This window comes from Solea senegalensis, linkage group LG5 (genome assembly GCF_019176455.1).
Source record: "Solea senegalensis isolate Sse05_10M linkage group LG5, IFAPA_SoseM_1, whole genome shotgun sequence".
Lineage (NCBI taxonomy): Eukaryota > Metazoa > Chordata > Actinopteri > Pleuronectiformes > Soleidae > Solea > Solea senegalensis.
The window spans coordinates 3351995-3357994 of NC_058025.1; positions in this window are offsets into that span (position 1 = coordinate 3351995).

Sequence of the window (6000 nt, forward strand, 5' to 3'; positions counted from 1 at the left end):
GAAAACGCACTGCAAAAACAAGGTTCATCTGCGTAAAAAACACAGTTCCTCCACTATAGCACTTATGATGTACAGTAGCATAGTTATGTCACATCTGTTAATCGAATATAAAAAGTCTAGAAACAAATCACGTTATTCCATTGCTATCCATGAAATGAGCATCTTATAAAAAAAAAGCAACACAACAAGCATCTGGTATATTGTTCAAAGCTGCAGCAAAGTTAATAAAAGAGATAAATGAGTGTCGACTGAACGTCTCGAGAAAAAGCCATGTCTACTCATCCCGTTCGTCCGGGACGCCGAGGTCCAGACAAGGACAGGACTCTAAAGGCCCCTTAAAGACCTTTAGTTCCAGTGTAATAAAACAAAATAAGACTATTTCTCAAACTCCGTCAAAACATACTTTTCGGGCAGGAAATATGGCGTGGATGCCGTTTCACGCAGACAGACACGGGAGCTTAAAAAATGATTTACACCTCGGCCCCCGCTGTTCGACTGGACTGGACTGGTTTGTGTTCGTCCCACGTGAGGCGCAACAAGTTTCCATGATGAAAACACCGTGTCTCTGTTTTACGTCTGCTGCTCTGGTGGCGATGTGTTTAATTGTGCTGCAAAAAAAATATGGCAGTTAATGTGCGACGCTGCAGTCAGAGGCATGCGTCTGTTCCAGAGTCTCAGCCAGGGTGTTAAAGCTGCAGTATGTAAGGTTTTCTGCCTCGTCTGAATAATAAAAATAACATTTTCGCTGTTGTCTCTGTCCGAACCGATGTTAAACGCATCACTCCCAGATTCATAGATATTCAAAAACAGCACGGGTTGCCAGACCAACAGTGGAATAATCCACAAAAACAAAGCTCACGTGATTTATTTGATTATATTTAACGGAAATAACTGATGTCCCTGTCATTTGTCCCTGCAAGTTCTCTCAAATAAGCAGTGTTAATGCACTACTAGGGTATATATATATATATATATATATATATATATATGTATATAGATATAGATATATATGTATGTATATATATGTATACATGTATATATATATATATATACATACATATATATAATATAAAAAATAAAATTAAAAAAATAAAATAATATGCAGATATTATTTTATTATTATTATTATTATTGTTATTATTGTTGTTTTTGCAGAATTCAACTTTCTGAAATGTTAAACATTACAGTGTGAAAGTGGCTGCAGATTTACAGGATAGTTTTATGTAGTAAAAATTTGCTTACCTCATTAGCAGATTCTTTTCCTCAAAATAAAAGATATACACACACACTCAAAGCGGCGTGGGTTGCCAGATCACCAGTGCAATAACCTACAAAAGCAGAGCAAACATGATTCATTTCATTAGATTTCATTGGTTTTCTGATGAAAATAACAAAATGTCCCCCACCATTTGTTTGCAAAATCAAATTGTCCTCTCAAAAACAGTGTTGATACGTTTCCTTGTGCATTTTTAAGGGGTTATACGGAAATCCTGGTATAGTGCATATATCTGTGTACACAAATGCACTGCGAAAGTAGATTTTAGTAAAAAAAAAAAGTCTATTTGTAGAATTTTTCTTATTTGTTACCTAAAAACGTCTGAATAAGATATTACAGCTAGCTTTTAGCTTATTAAATACAGAAGTGAAATTCAGTAAAGTAAAGTAAACTTATTTTAAGTAAACATTTCTATATTTATAGAAGGGCTAGTTTTGCATATAGTGCACTTCGGTTCGGTCTTTCATAAATATTTTCATAGATGCAGCATTGTGCAAACACCCTGCAGTAAATAAAGACTTTTTTTCCCCCTGGTTAATCGCAGAGAGGACAGCGTTGTGTGTTTAGTTGTGTAGTGTGTAATGATCCCTGAGTAGTCGTTCATGCATTATATGCAGCCTTTGTGTGTTCACCGTTCACCGTTGGCAGTGTTTGGTTTTGGGTGAAGATAAAAATCAGACTTTGTGAGTGTTAGCCTGCGTTTTGTGTTCAGTGTTTTGAGAAAGTAAGGACACAGACATTTTCAGGAAGAGGAAGATCGTTATGCACGACAGCTTTAAGCTCCTGTGGGTTGTTTTTTTTTTTAAGTGTAGCATGTATGTGGTGAAAAACATACACAATACAACCACTCCTTTCTTGGGTATTTTCTCTTCTTTAATGATATGCCTTACCCTCTGTTAGCTGCTTAAATTCAATTTCCCCACTGCTGTCTGGGAAAGCTTGTGGACGTCCATTAAAGGACAGACACACACACACACACACACACACACACAAGGACACAGAGCGCTACACATGTACTAAAGCCAATCAGGATGTTCAATATGACACAGTCAAGTCTGTGCTTTGTCCTGATTTCATTTCCCAAAACTCTGGTGTGGAGCGGGAGAAAAAAACACAAACAAGAAGCATTTTTAAACGTTTTGTTTTTGAAGGACTGATGTGTGGACGAAGCAGAAGAAGAAAAAGGAGGAGCTCTTTATCAGGCCTTACTATCCAACCTCTTACCTCCCCTTTCAGGCCTTTAGGAGCATCCTGTGACCCCCGACCTCCTGGACAATAGAGGCCAGGACGTTTCCCAGTGAGCAGCGATGGAGCCAACAACAGGAACATGAGGGGTGCTCCTGGGAAACAAACTGTTTATTGTGCAGCAGGATGGACACCCCCACCCCACCCTCCCCACACACACACACACACCACCACCCATGTCCCACTCACTCACCCTCACACACACAATCACAGATACTGAACGCACACCTCTGCTTTTGAAAATCCAGTCTAACAACAGGTGGCAGCGCCTGCCATTAAACTATGTAAGCGACTGTTAGGAGATATTCAAATGCCCCCAAGAATGTGTTCGGCAGTAACCAAAAAAAAAAAAAAAAAGATTAACGAGGATACTTCCTGTTAGTTCACCTAAGACACAGTCAGAGAGGCTGCCACTATAAAAATGGTTTGCTTCTTTTCTCAGTGCATGAATCCACTTTTACTTTATATTCGAAAAATAAAGAAAGTCTGACTTTTAAAATACATGTAAAACACGTTCATCCAAGTGAAATTGCACTAAACTAAAGTGAATTTCAGACAAACACACACAGATAAAGTGGCTGGGAGTCAAATTACTATTGGATGTATATGTTCAGTCAAACTCAATCTCGCCTATGACAGGTTTCCATCATGACACAGTTCAGTATGGTACGGTTTGGATCGGTGAAGCCCTGGGTCAGGCTTGCATTTTGGTAGACGCGGCGTCAGTGACATTGTCGCGACCCCAAGGTCGTGACTGCTTTCTCCTCATGAGTACGGGTTGCAGGTGTGCATGCTTGACGTGTGTGTGAGTGTCTACGTGGATCTGGGAGCTGATTGGTCCTGCACACTAAGCCTGATCATCCCAGCTGCAAGTAAACTTCCTTGAACCACTCACAGCCAGACTTCCAGCAGATATTTTTGTGCTTGTTTTTAATAAATCTTTAAAATGGTTTGTTTCGTGTGTTGCTGGTGTTTTTTTTGGGGGGAGTTGGGAAGAGGGAATCTCCTTATTCACGTTGCGATCAGGTTTTCCCCTAGGCCTGGTCCTAACAGAGATACACTGTGTGATGACAAGAATCACCGGTCGCAGGCGAGGCCCAGTTAGCTGACTGTTGTTGTCTAGCTCCACCCGTACCATGCCGCACAATTACTTTGGTATCCCAGGGAAGGGAAAATGGAACGGTTGGGAACGTTATTTTTGGTACTATTTCTAATGGAAATGCAAAAAGAAAATCACAGATGATAACAGATGAAAGGTGCTTAAAATGAAGAAATCAAATAAAATAGAAACGAAAGTTAAAAAGGAACAATGTCGAACTGTAGATCAGTTAAAAAGAATTAAAAAGGCTGGAAACATGCGTTAATCTGCAACATTTAGCAAGGAAATGTCTAAAATCTCAACATTTAACAGAGGAGTCTGGTGTATTTAGCGTTCAGTGGTATTGCAGGAAGTAGGTACTGAAGGATTCTGTGAAAAAATCTTTTTTGATTAACTGATTCTAATGATTCAGTTACATGGAAAACAGCTGCTTAGCTCGTCACCACAACAGGGCTTTGACGCACACATAATGAAAGAAGTCTCTTCACCAAAAACACACAAATCCAGAGTAGCTTGTTTTCAGGCTGATGAGGAGACAGAAATTATGCTCCGTCGACTTAAAGAACCGTATTGTTTGAAGTTAATGGATTGTAGGAAGACACGGAATGGGGTCTAGCCACTAGCTGAAGCTGTTGACATAATCTGTCAACCAGGAAAATCTTAATACTAACAAAGGAGGCATTTCACCACCTAGCATAGCAGAGGCACAAATGCTCAATTCAACATATTGACTCCCACTAGTGTTTAAACAGCGCAGTCAAGCTACAACTCTAGCTCCACCTAAATGTGTATGGAAACTGTCCTCGTACAAAGTCTGTCAAGCAAAGTTGGGTTATTTTGTGATATTTGTAACATCATTACTTTACCCAGTCACAACTAGCATAAGAGAATACAAAACAATACTAAGCAAAGCATTGGCATAGCATTAGCTGGCTAGCTTGGCGACTTAGCTTGCTAGCTTGGTAACTTCTAGATTGCAAAGGATGTAGGATGAGAAAGACTGCTTTATTCTACTTCTGTAAAACTATTTATAATCAGTTCTGCTCTTCATATTTTGAATATTCAGGAAAGAAATTACACGGCAAAAAAATAATAATCAGAAGTAAGATATAAAAGTTTACGTGCTGCTTTAGAAACACATAATGTAGATTTTACTGATGGACTCATACTTTTAATTGTAACTTTTCCAGCTGCCTTAACATCACACAGAATAAGACATTAACACAAATTTACTTAACATTTACTTGAAAATTAGACATGTTTAATGTCAAAAGATTGCCATAAGCTACGATAAAGATAAGTCACATTGAATCCACACCCACCCTGTTCTTTATGACCTAAAAACTTATCACTTGTTGTTATTATATTCTGTTATGCTTTGTAAAATCATTCATATTTCTTGTTGTTGCTATAAGGAATAAGCCAAAATAAAATAAAAATCTTTACTTTTAGATGCTGCTTCCTTTATGGTTCTGCAGTTTATCTGCTAGAATTTGTTTAAATAAAGTGGGTCCTGTCCCAAAATACACTTGTTGCTTCACTTAATTATTGTATTTAGTACGAGTAATGTTACTAAAAGTAGGAGGAATTCAACTAAGTTATTATACTCGCTGTAGAGGAAGTTGTTGGACGCGTTGCCCTCTTCTTTGCTTCTGCCCCGGCTGCAAATGATGAGTTTATATTTAGTCGAAACTTTCTATTTGACAACTGTACCAAGGCATTTGTTGGTGCTGCCACTGCCTGTCTCTTTCAGAGGAAATCCCTCCTTTGTCTCTCAAGGAAGCTCAGCACATAGGGAAAACCTGAATTTGTCATCAGAACTCAAACAGCTGGAACACATTTGATTATGGAGAGTCACCACTAAACGTATTAGTCAACACTCCAGACCTGTTATTACCTAGGCTCGGGGGACTACTCGCTGCAAGAGCGCGACTGTAAAACAGTTTCCCGAGCTGTCAATCACGGTGCCAGAAGTGTGGAGTAACTCAGAGACACAGTGGGCCCCAGGGATTGGTCTGTAAGTGCTTAAACCCAGAGGATTACTGGTTCTTTATGACTGTGTGTGATTTGTGTGTGTGTGTGTGTGCTCCACATGATGCACATCTGATAAGGGTGGATCAGAGGTGACAGACATATGGGACTGGATCTGATCTCATTCTTTTTGCTCACTCTCTGGGGAGATTTAATTCTGATAATTTGAGGAAAATAAATAAAAATAACCCATCACTCATTGTGAAGATGAGGAATTTGTGATGCGTTCTTGCTGTTGATTGATGTGTGGAAAGATCTGAATAAACACAAGTTCAGTGGAGGGAACCGGTTTTTACCGCTCATAATACTTCATGTAAGAATTAGTGACATCTAAGGGTGAAAGCGAATA